Source organism: Coenobita brevimanus, chromosome 112 (genome assembly GCF_032717465.1).
Source record: "Coenobita brevimanus isolate Jiangsu-jjx chromosome 112, ASM3271746v2, whole genome shotgun sequence".
Classification (NCBI taxonomy): Eukaryota; Metazoa; Arthropoda; class Malacostraca; order Decapoda; family Coenobitidae; genus Coenobita; species Coenobita brevimanus.
In genome coordinates this window covers 8864862-8874220 of record NC_137065.1, presented here as the reverse complement: position 1 = coordinate 8874220, position 9359 = coordinate 8864862, and the positions used below count along the sequence as shown (strand labels likewise).

Below are 9359 nucleotides of genomic sequence, written 5' to 3'. Positions count from 1 at the left end.
AGTAGATTGAGACGGTCACGTAGTAAGCCTAACAGTATTTGGGAAGAATGGCGCGTAGGTGGCAGACTGAGCTGTTTATGTTAGGGAACTCACGGACGCGTAGCCCAAGCAGCCAATAGGAACGAGCGGCTGGTAATGCCTGAGTTTTGATTGGCTGGCTCTCCTCCCCCACACACGTACACAGTGAGAGAGCGCACGCCGCCACTGAATGGGATTTTGTCCCCTTTGGTTCGGTGAGAGTTTCTCGGCAGGTTCCGTGATGGTAGAGAATAGTTACCTGCACTATAGGGAGTGTCACTCTTACGGTTTATGCCCGATGGGAACCAAATCCATGCCAAATGAAAAAGGAAGGATAGTACTATCTTTCCCCGCAAAAAAACGCATTCTTTTAAGTTTGGGCACTTGGTGCCCTGTGGATGGGGAGGATATATATATATATATATATATTTCTAAATATGTAAGAGTTGCATTGTTTATTTGTTTGTTTGCTTGGTTGTCCTGCAATCACGCCCAAACCATGGGCCAGAGACCCCCAAACCAATGTATATTCTGAATCAGGGTGACCCAAAGTCGGTTTTAGGGGAGTCAAAATTCAGATTTAGGTCACTCGAGGTCACCGGTAGAGTGTTCTCCTTTTTGGCCTGGGCAACGCCGGGAACTCCTGCAGCCCAATTTTTGGCATGGAGACTCACTTGACCTCCAGTTCGAGAAATTTCAAGCCATTTCTCAAACACTGTGGGGAGGTAGACGTCTTCTGGAATTGTTTTATCCTTTTTTCTTTTTTTTCGGCGAAATCATGAATAGCATTGATTGGCAAGTACCGATCATTATGCCAAAGCTATTTTTACACACGATATGTATTTTTTTTTTTCTTTTTAAATGCTGATACTACAAAAATTATCAGTGTCAATACCTGAAACTAACTAGTGGTCAAAGTACAGATCTCTCTCTCTCTCTCTCTCTCTCTCTCTCTCTGGGAGAGGGGGTGGATGAAATATCTGCACTGGTAGTAGAGGCTAAACCGTTCAGGGAAGAGTGATTTTGCATACCTGATGGTTATTGGAGGGAGGGGGAGAGAGGAGGAAGAATATGATGAAGAGAAGGAGGAGGAAGAGATGAAAAGAAATGAGGGAAGAAAATTGTGTGAAGAAAATAGAATGATAAGGAGAGAAAGGAAGAGGGAATGAAGAAAGATGAACACGAGGGAGATAAAAATGAAAACGAAGGAGGGAGAAAGATGAAGATTAGGAGGAACAAGAGGGAAAAGGAGGAAGAGGAAAAGAAGGAGGAGGAGGAGGAGAAGAAAAAGAAGACGAGGAAGGAGGGAAAAGCTGAAAGATGCATGAGAATGGTGAAGAAGAAGGGGGAAGATGAAAATGAGGTGGAGGCAGGCAGGAGGCGAATGTGTATTACTAATTGTCATTCATCAGGTCATTCATTAAATCATTCATCAGGCCATTTATCAGGTCATTCATCTGGTCATTCATCAGGTCACTCATCTGGTCATTCATCAGGTCATTCATTAGGTCATTCATTAAGTCATTCATGAGGTCATTCATCAGGTCATTCATCAGGTCATTCATTAGGTCATTCTTCAGGTCATTCATTAAGTAATTCATCAGTATTGTTTCAATTTCGTGGGGTGTTCACCGGGTGGATTCGTAATGTCTCTTTCTTGGCGATGTATTCTGCACATTACAGCTCAGTGTGCTCTTCTGTGTTTTTGATACACACTTGCCCGTATTCCCCTCGGTTAAGAAAACTCCCTAACACTTTTTCCTGAGTGATTTACTTTGTTTATTACACTTTACTGTCCTATTCTGTGTTACATATATCCTTCTAACATCACCATAATCTGCATAGATAAGGTATAAAAAAGATATTTACCAGCCACATCCAAAAATAAATCGCTAAGGAAGAGGTGTTAGGAAGTTTCCTAAACCGTCGAGAATAGGAGATAGGCCCGTATTCTAGTCGGTTAACGAAGCTTCCTAACATCCCTTCTTTAGCTGTTTATTTTACTTATTACTCCTTACTCTTCTGTTGTGTAAATCACTCGAATTCCTCCATAGCCTGCTCGGCATAAATAGCATACAGACTGATATTAACCACTCACATCCAAAAATTAATCGCCAAGGAAGAGGTGATAGGGAGCTTCCCTACCTGACGAGAATAAGAGCCTGGGAATAGCCCAGTTCCGTCAGGTGATAACAGACCAGAGGCGGTATCGTCCTGTGGTTAGGAAGCTGATTAACACCTCTTCCTGAGCGATTTATTTCGTATTCTGCTCCGATGCTGTATTCTTGTGTGTTATTCTTGCAGTCTATGTCGGCATTAAAAAGATAAAAATTAAAAATGTTAATGGACAGTAAGAAAAATAAGTCGCGTAAGGAAGCGGTGCTTCGGAGCCTCCTTACCCGATGAGATTAACTGAACCCCTGTCCTGTAACCACTCTAGCCTCTTCTTCCTCCTTGCCTTCACTGCTCCCTTAACCTCTTCATCCCACCATGCCGTACCTTTCTTCTTTGTTGTTAGTCTTCCCACTTCCCACACCACATACCGCTTTAGCCACACCACATACCGCTAAGCAGTCCCTATATGCATTCCACAGGCCGTCCAGATCCATTTCATTCCAATTCACTGATTCTAACTCCTCCCCTACTTTAGCCCTGTATTCATCTGCCACTTCTTTGGTCCTCAGCTTCTCGACTTTAACATATAGATGTGAGACTATGGTGTGACATGAAAATGAAAATTCATAAATGACAACAATGGAGATGGGACTGCTGAGGAATGTATGTGGAATACAGAGAGCGGATAGGATACGAAATAATGTGATTCGTGAAAGATGTGGAGTGAGGAAGTCTTTGGACACCAAAATCGATGAGAGTGTATTGAGATGGTATGGTCATGTGGAGAGAATGGGTAACAATAAAATGGTGAAAAAGGTATATCTGAGCGAATTTGAAGGAGAGAGGAGGCAAGGAAGGCCAAGGAGAAGGTGGGGAGATATGGTGGATGAGTGTGTGAGGAAGGGAAGTTTGGAAGTCGGTGAGGCTAGGGGAATGACAAGAGATCGAGCTGGCTGGATGATTATTGTGAGGAGAAGCGCATGATCAGGGATTTGGCACCCCTTTTTAACGTGACAGAGTCTGAACTGACTCTATCGGATACGTTTATGTGAAGCTACAGAACGTGGTGAATGTTTTTGGCATATCAGATAGAGCCAGGATTCCGGGGGCTTGAATGGTGAGTGAATGAAAGCGTGGCCCGCTGGACTAGGCAAATTTGGGCTGTCTGGACATTGCTACTCCTCACTCTGCCCAAGGGTGGGAAATGAGGTCCGAATGATGAAGATGATAATTATTATTATTATTTTTATCTGCGCTTTTTTTCAGATCTTGATGATAATATACAAGAAGGTACCCTAGGGTAACCCAGGTAATTGTGCCATATATAAATGACCTTGATCTTTTTTTTGAAAGTCATTTACTCATTTGTGGTGCAAGAATTGCATATTTGAAACCGAAATATCTCAAAACTTATTGCGATATTGCTATTTGGTTAAAAACCTTTGATAAAGAAGGTTGCTGTGAATTTGGCTGGATATTTTTCCGTATAGCGTAGTGGAAAGTACCGAATTCAACTCTCCTCAACGGTTTCTTTGGAACATGTTCTAGAGAAAACGACAAAAACTGTAAAGCAGTAACTTTACAGAAATATAGTTATCGTCCCTTCCATTGCCTGAAAGGAATATGGTTACAGTTAAACATACAGTTAGCCAGTTATTGTGACAAATGTAAAATGTGCCCATGCTTCATTTATTTCTTCCACACCTTTGTCATCAGATATTGTTGAGATGACACAAGAAGCTTCTTTAGGTTAATCTAAGTACATGTTCCAAACACGAAAGACTTTGAACTACTTTTAAAGGTGACAGACTTGTAATTTTTTTTTTCTTAGGTCTATCGACCATTGGTGCCGAAGCCCCTCGTCATTAAGGCCATAATTATATATATATATATATATATATATATATATATATATATATACAAACTTACACACACACACACACATCCATGCATATAAATATACACACCTTCAAGCACACGCATATATATATATATATATATATATATATATATATATAATAATTTTATTTTTATTTTTTTGTATTTTTATTTATGATTTTTTTATATATATTTTTCTTTTTTGATCTTACATTATTAACAAAAATGCCTAATCTAAAGACCCTAAAACTATTCACCTAACAGACAAATCGCTAACCTATACTAAATCCTAAAGACAAATAACTAGACCTACACTGATAGTAAAAATACCTCGACCAAGAAAACCCCATCGACTGGAGATATGTAATGTCTTCCTACATTACATACCTGCACTCATCACCTGGTGACTGTCAGTCGAGGCACAATCTAATATAGGGGACATCAATATATGAAAGGGAACCAGACGAGTCAAGAACATTTCCATATACGTCAGCTGTCGTCCCTAATTAGGAAAACTTAAAATGGTATAATGTATTTACATAATATGTACAAAAAAGTGAAGTACCTCGCCCAACAGACCACCATCGACTGCAAATGCCCAATACCTTTCTATATTGCACACTTACACTCATCAGCTGGTGACTGTCAGGCGAGGAACTTGGCTTAATGTAGGGGACATCTATATTAGAAATAGATCGGTGGGAGGAGGAACTATTTAAAATATGTCAACTGTCAACCAAATTAATATTACAATATATACATATTTACTGTTCATAAAAACCATAACCACACAGTAAAAAAGTCACATCACTCTGATCAGTCCGGTCTCTCTCAAGAAAGCCATCAATTTATCAGTCATAACAATGTCCCCATCACCCAGGATGGTGGAAAGGGTGAAGGGGACGTCTGCTGCGCCGCAGTAATTTATAAGTGAAGCACGTTCACAACTAAGTAGCCGACAGCGCGGGATGATATGACTGATAGATAACACCGCATCACAGCATTGCGGTGGGAATCGTCTTTCCATATAAGGTTTCATGTGTGTTAGTATGGTGGCATTAACCCCTTAAGTCCTAATCATGTCAATTGATGTGATTTGAGTTTTATGCCAAAATGCCTAATCGTATCAATTGAACGCGGCCTGTAAAAAATTGTGGAGCACTTGCTCCACCTCGTTTATGATGTACATGGCTTCAGGCCAATGAGAACTCGCCCCCGATGTTGCGTGAGGGGGGGATCGGACCAACCCGGACGGTGGGGGGGGCACCCCCCTCTCGGTCTCCTCCATGCCACCGTCTACTCCACTCCCTCATGCCCTCCTTGTCCCCCATCACTCTCCCATCCCTCCACACAACTGCATCTCTCCTCCCACAACAACCTGCGTCCCTTCCCACCTTCTCTTGCCCCTCCTCCCTCCCTGCTAGCCTCGTCTCCCCCCAACCCCACCCCATCTCTCCCTCCTTGTCCCTCACTACCCTTCCAACCCCCAACAGGCCCCCGAGTGTCAGGCCTGATGTACGTACCTGTTTCATATTTTTTTTCTACTTCTTCCCATTTTTTTACACCTCACTCTGTTCATTTCTCACTTCTTACCTACCAGTTTCTGTACGTACGTAGTTGGAGAATGCTGTATGTTGTACTACATACGACGCATCTTATTTATTTATTTTTTTCATTCTCCTTACCTGCCCAGATTAGCAGCTCTGAGTAGTGTCCGTCATTGTTAGTTTTCGAAAGACTATGAGGCCTTGTAGGGCTACTCCCTGCACCTGTTGCATCTCCCCACACATACAAACACACCTGTTTTTATGGCTGGTGTGATAATTTCCAATGAAATGGAGTTTCCACAAGAGAATTTCGTTGTTGCCGAAACTGTATTGATAAGTGTGATGAAGTGTAATGATAATGTGATAATTGTAATGGTGTGATGAATGTGTAACGAGAAGTTGGGAGAGTAAAAAGAGAAATCGGAAACAAATTACTGCTTTTTTCCCCTTGCTTATGCATGCATTTATTGCATTATTCAACTTTATTTTGATGTCCTTGATGGTTATAAACATTTATATGCGTCTGTGTTAGTTTTGGAATGACTATGAGGCCTTGTAGGGCTACTCCCCACACCTACATACACACCTGTTTTTATGGCTGGAATGACAAATACTTTATCTCCCCACTGTCTAGTAATCTCCCCACACTTACATACATCTGTTTTCATGGTTGGTGTGACAAAACACTTTGAAATGGCCTGTTTCAATAAGAAAAATTGGTAATCAAAATTTTCAAGTTTTCGATTGTTTTCGAGGGGTATCTATCATAAAAATTTTTTGAACTTTAACACGCGATTGTGTGGTAACCATTAGGCCTACAGGGGTACGGATTGCGTTGTCAGGTGTGTAAATTCTTCCTCTTTAGCCAGAACAGAGTCAATTTGCCCTTGGTGAAAGTCGCCAAAACACCCTCGAATTGCGGTTGTGGGAGGTACCCTGCCTGAAACAATTGCGGTCTTAAGGGGTTAAGCCATAGACAGGGCCGGTCCTTCCTATACGCTCACTACGCTCAGTGCGTAGGGCCTCCGATCACTGGTGGGGCCTCCCGTCCTCAGGAAGTGTATTTGAAAAAAAATACAGAAAAAAAAAATAAAAAATAAAAGTACGTCGAGAATGCTGCTTATATCGACTAATTGATTTCACGTGCATGGACATTGTATAAACAATAATAACTGAATAATTGCAGGCAAAAACTGGGCTACATTAGTTTTTTTGAGTAACAAAGAAGTGGTAACTACAAATTTGTTTAGTGGGATTTGACATTAAATTCTGATGGCAATACCTAGTGCTGCACTGCAAGAAATCAGCTGCGTCGCTACTGCCGACTGTTGCCCTCAGTCAGCAACATGACGTCAAAACGTAAACATCTCTCAGGTTCACAAAAACGAACAAATAAAAGACTACAAGAGGAAGCTCATGCTAACAGTAAAGGTCAGTAATTTATGTTATGTTGCCACTCATCATGCGATTGTAGGCTACTGTTTTTAGAATATCGTAAGTGACGAAACTGGCTAAACTTTATTGTTAACGTTCCTGACATGTCACAGATGGGCCATAATATAAAAACCCAGAGTTCAAGTGGTCCAAAGGCGACGTTCAGTTGTCAGACGTTCCTGAGCATCAGTCATACTTACTATAAAAAATCTGGACCGTCAGTCTTGGCGAAACCCAGTTCTGGTGTTTGAATGCCACGACAGATGCTAGATTAGGAGGGAGTGTGCTGCATGAGCACTAAAAGCACACAATTTTTTAATGTTTCTTCTGTTTAATAAACGAAACACTTCCCTAACCCATTCTAAACTGTTGTTTTTATGTAGGAAATAAGTATATTTGCGCTAGAATTGATAACAAATGATGGCAGAATGCATAAAGACCATGCACTTACAAGCAAAATACAGTGTACTGTATAGACCAGGCAGGAATGAATTATGATTTATCCTCCTTTTGCAGTTATCTGCATTAAATAATTAATGAGATTATCCAGGTGTGAATTCATGTGAGCAAAGAGAATGTATTATTGCATACCTCGTACACTTGCATATTGTTTCCGGCCAGCTCACCAGTCATGAATTATACAGCAGTTTATCCAGGCTATGTGCACCTCTACTCATGCAGCAGTAGGCTAGATCATGTGTTCCTAAATTTATATTGCAAGATGTAAATACACAGTTATTGGAGACTTTATATTTAGCATGGAGACTAATTTACTTTTTACAAAGCTGGTTGAATGGTCACAGTCATTGCAGCACCTGCACAAGAGGGATGCAATAACACTTCTCCTCCTCCATTTTTTTCAACAGTTTCTTTCCACACCTGTTATCCAGCCATAACCAACAGACCACATTGGAAAACATAGGTTATCAGATGTGTGTACTAGAACAGTTGTTCATTCAGTGTCTATATATCTAGCTATATTCTTTTTTCCGTAAGGCTATATTATTGTCACCTTCCTTGTTTCAGCAATTGCCATAAAATATCCAGTTTAGTTCAGTAATTAGACTAGCTACTCTGATATTCACATTCATTATTACCTTTCCCTTCAAGCAGCGTGCAATGATTTCCTAAGTTATATGATACAGCATTTCTTTTTCTGTCCCAGTCTTGTAGATAAGCTTTCCTCTTTTCCCATAAATCATTCCACCTCTATAGTAATTTCTTCCAATTCTGTTTTATACATTTTCAGAATGTTTACCGTTTTGTTTTCTTAGGTTTCTCCTAAACTGGTCATATGCTTGATGTTTGTCTCCTCACTAAATATTTATCTCATTGCTTCCTGTTTCAGTCATTGCTTAACTGCACCTCTCATGCTTTTGTATAACCGTTCCACCCTAACCAGTATTCTGTGCCTTTCCTACACCCATCTACTTCTCCATTACAGTAACTGCCGTTTCTGTGTAATTAAGTACTTTTTATATTATACATTCATGGTACAGGCCATTTCCTTAGGCCTGTAGTTACCTACAAGAAAAGCTCTTGGGATGGAAAGATGCCTCAGGATGTTTTGTTTTGTTTTTTTCTCATGAAATAATCTGCATTTTCCAGCAAATTTTGCTTTAAGGCCAACACACCTGTGCTCAAATCCGAGTGCTTGACTGAAACAGGTAAATATCTCAGCCAGCATCCTAACCAACCAATTCACTCATTTCTGGTAACCTTATTTTAGGCTAACAACATCAGCTTATCAATTTATTGTGGTGCAAAAACGAAGCACATTTTTCAATAAAGAACTTCAGTGACTGCACATACTTGTTGGCACGGACGAAAAAATTTTCTGTTTTATCACCAGTTTCGGTAACTTAACTGTAAAAGCAAACACTAAAGCTAGTGAAAAATACAAACCTAACCATTTACCAACAGTGACGCAACTCAGATATGTGTAATTTCTGCCTTGTAATATAATGTTATATATAAACTTCTTACACGTCATTTATTTCATGATTTTTCATATCACGTTGAGTACACCGCTTCCCGTCCGATCAGCGAAGTTAAGCAACGTTGGGTCTGGTTAGTACTTGGATGGGTGACCGCCTGGGAACACCAGATGCTGTTGGCATCCCTACGTGTCAAGTGGGGTTGGTGGAGGATTAGTGCCCCTCCCTGTAAAACAATTAACTCTAAGCCCCTGGCCACCCCGTGTGGGATACATGGCGTCTGGCAATGAATGAATGAATGAAGAATTGTAACAAGGATGTTGTTGGGTTAGAGGGAGAAGCTTACTGGCTTGCCCTCAAATGTGCTAACTACAGCACTGAGCTGGCTAACACACAAACTTTCAAACAGTTGCCGTTTCAAAAATCTACT

The 9359-nt window shown here is 40.6% G+C and overlaps 1 pseudogene; it reads left to right on the top strand.

Moving 5' to 3' along the window:
- The first annotated feature begins 8992 nt into the window (after window positions 1-8992).
- On the top strand, window positions 8993-9111 carry LOC145418173 (5S ribosomal RNA; annotated as a pseudogene).
- Window positions 9112-9359: the final 248 nt, after the last annotated feature.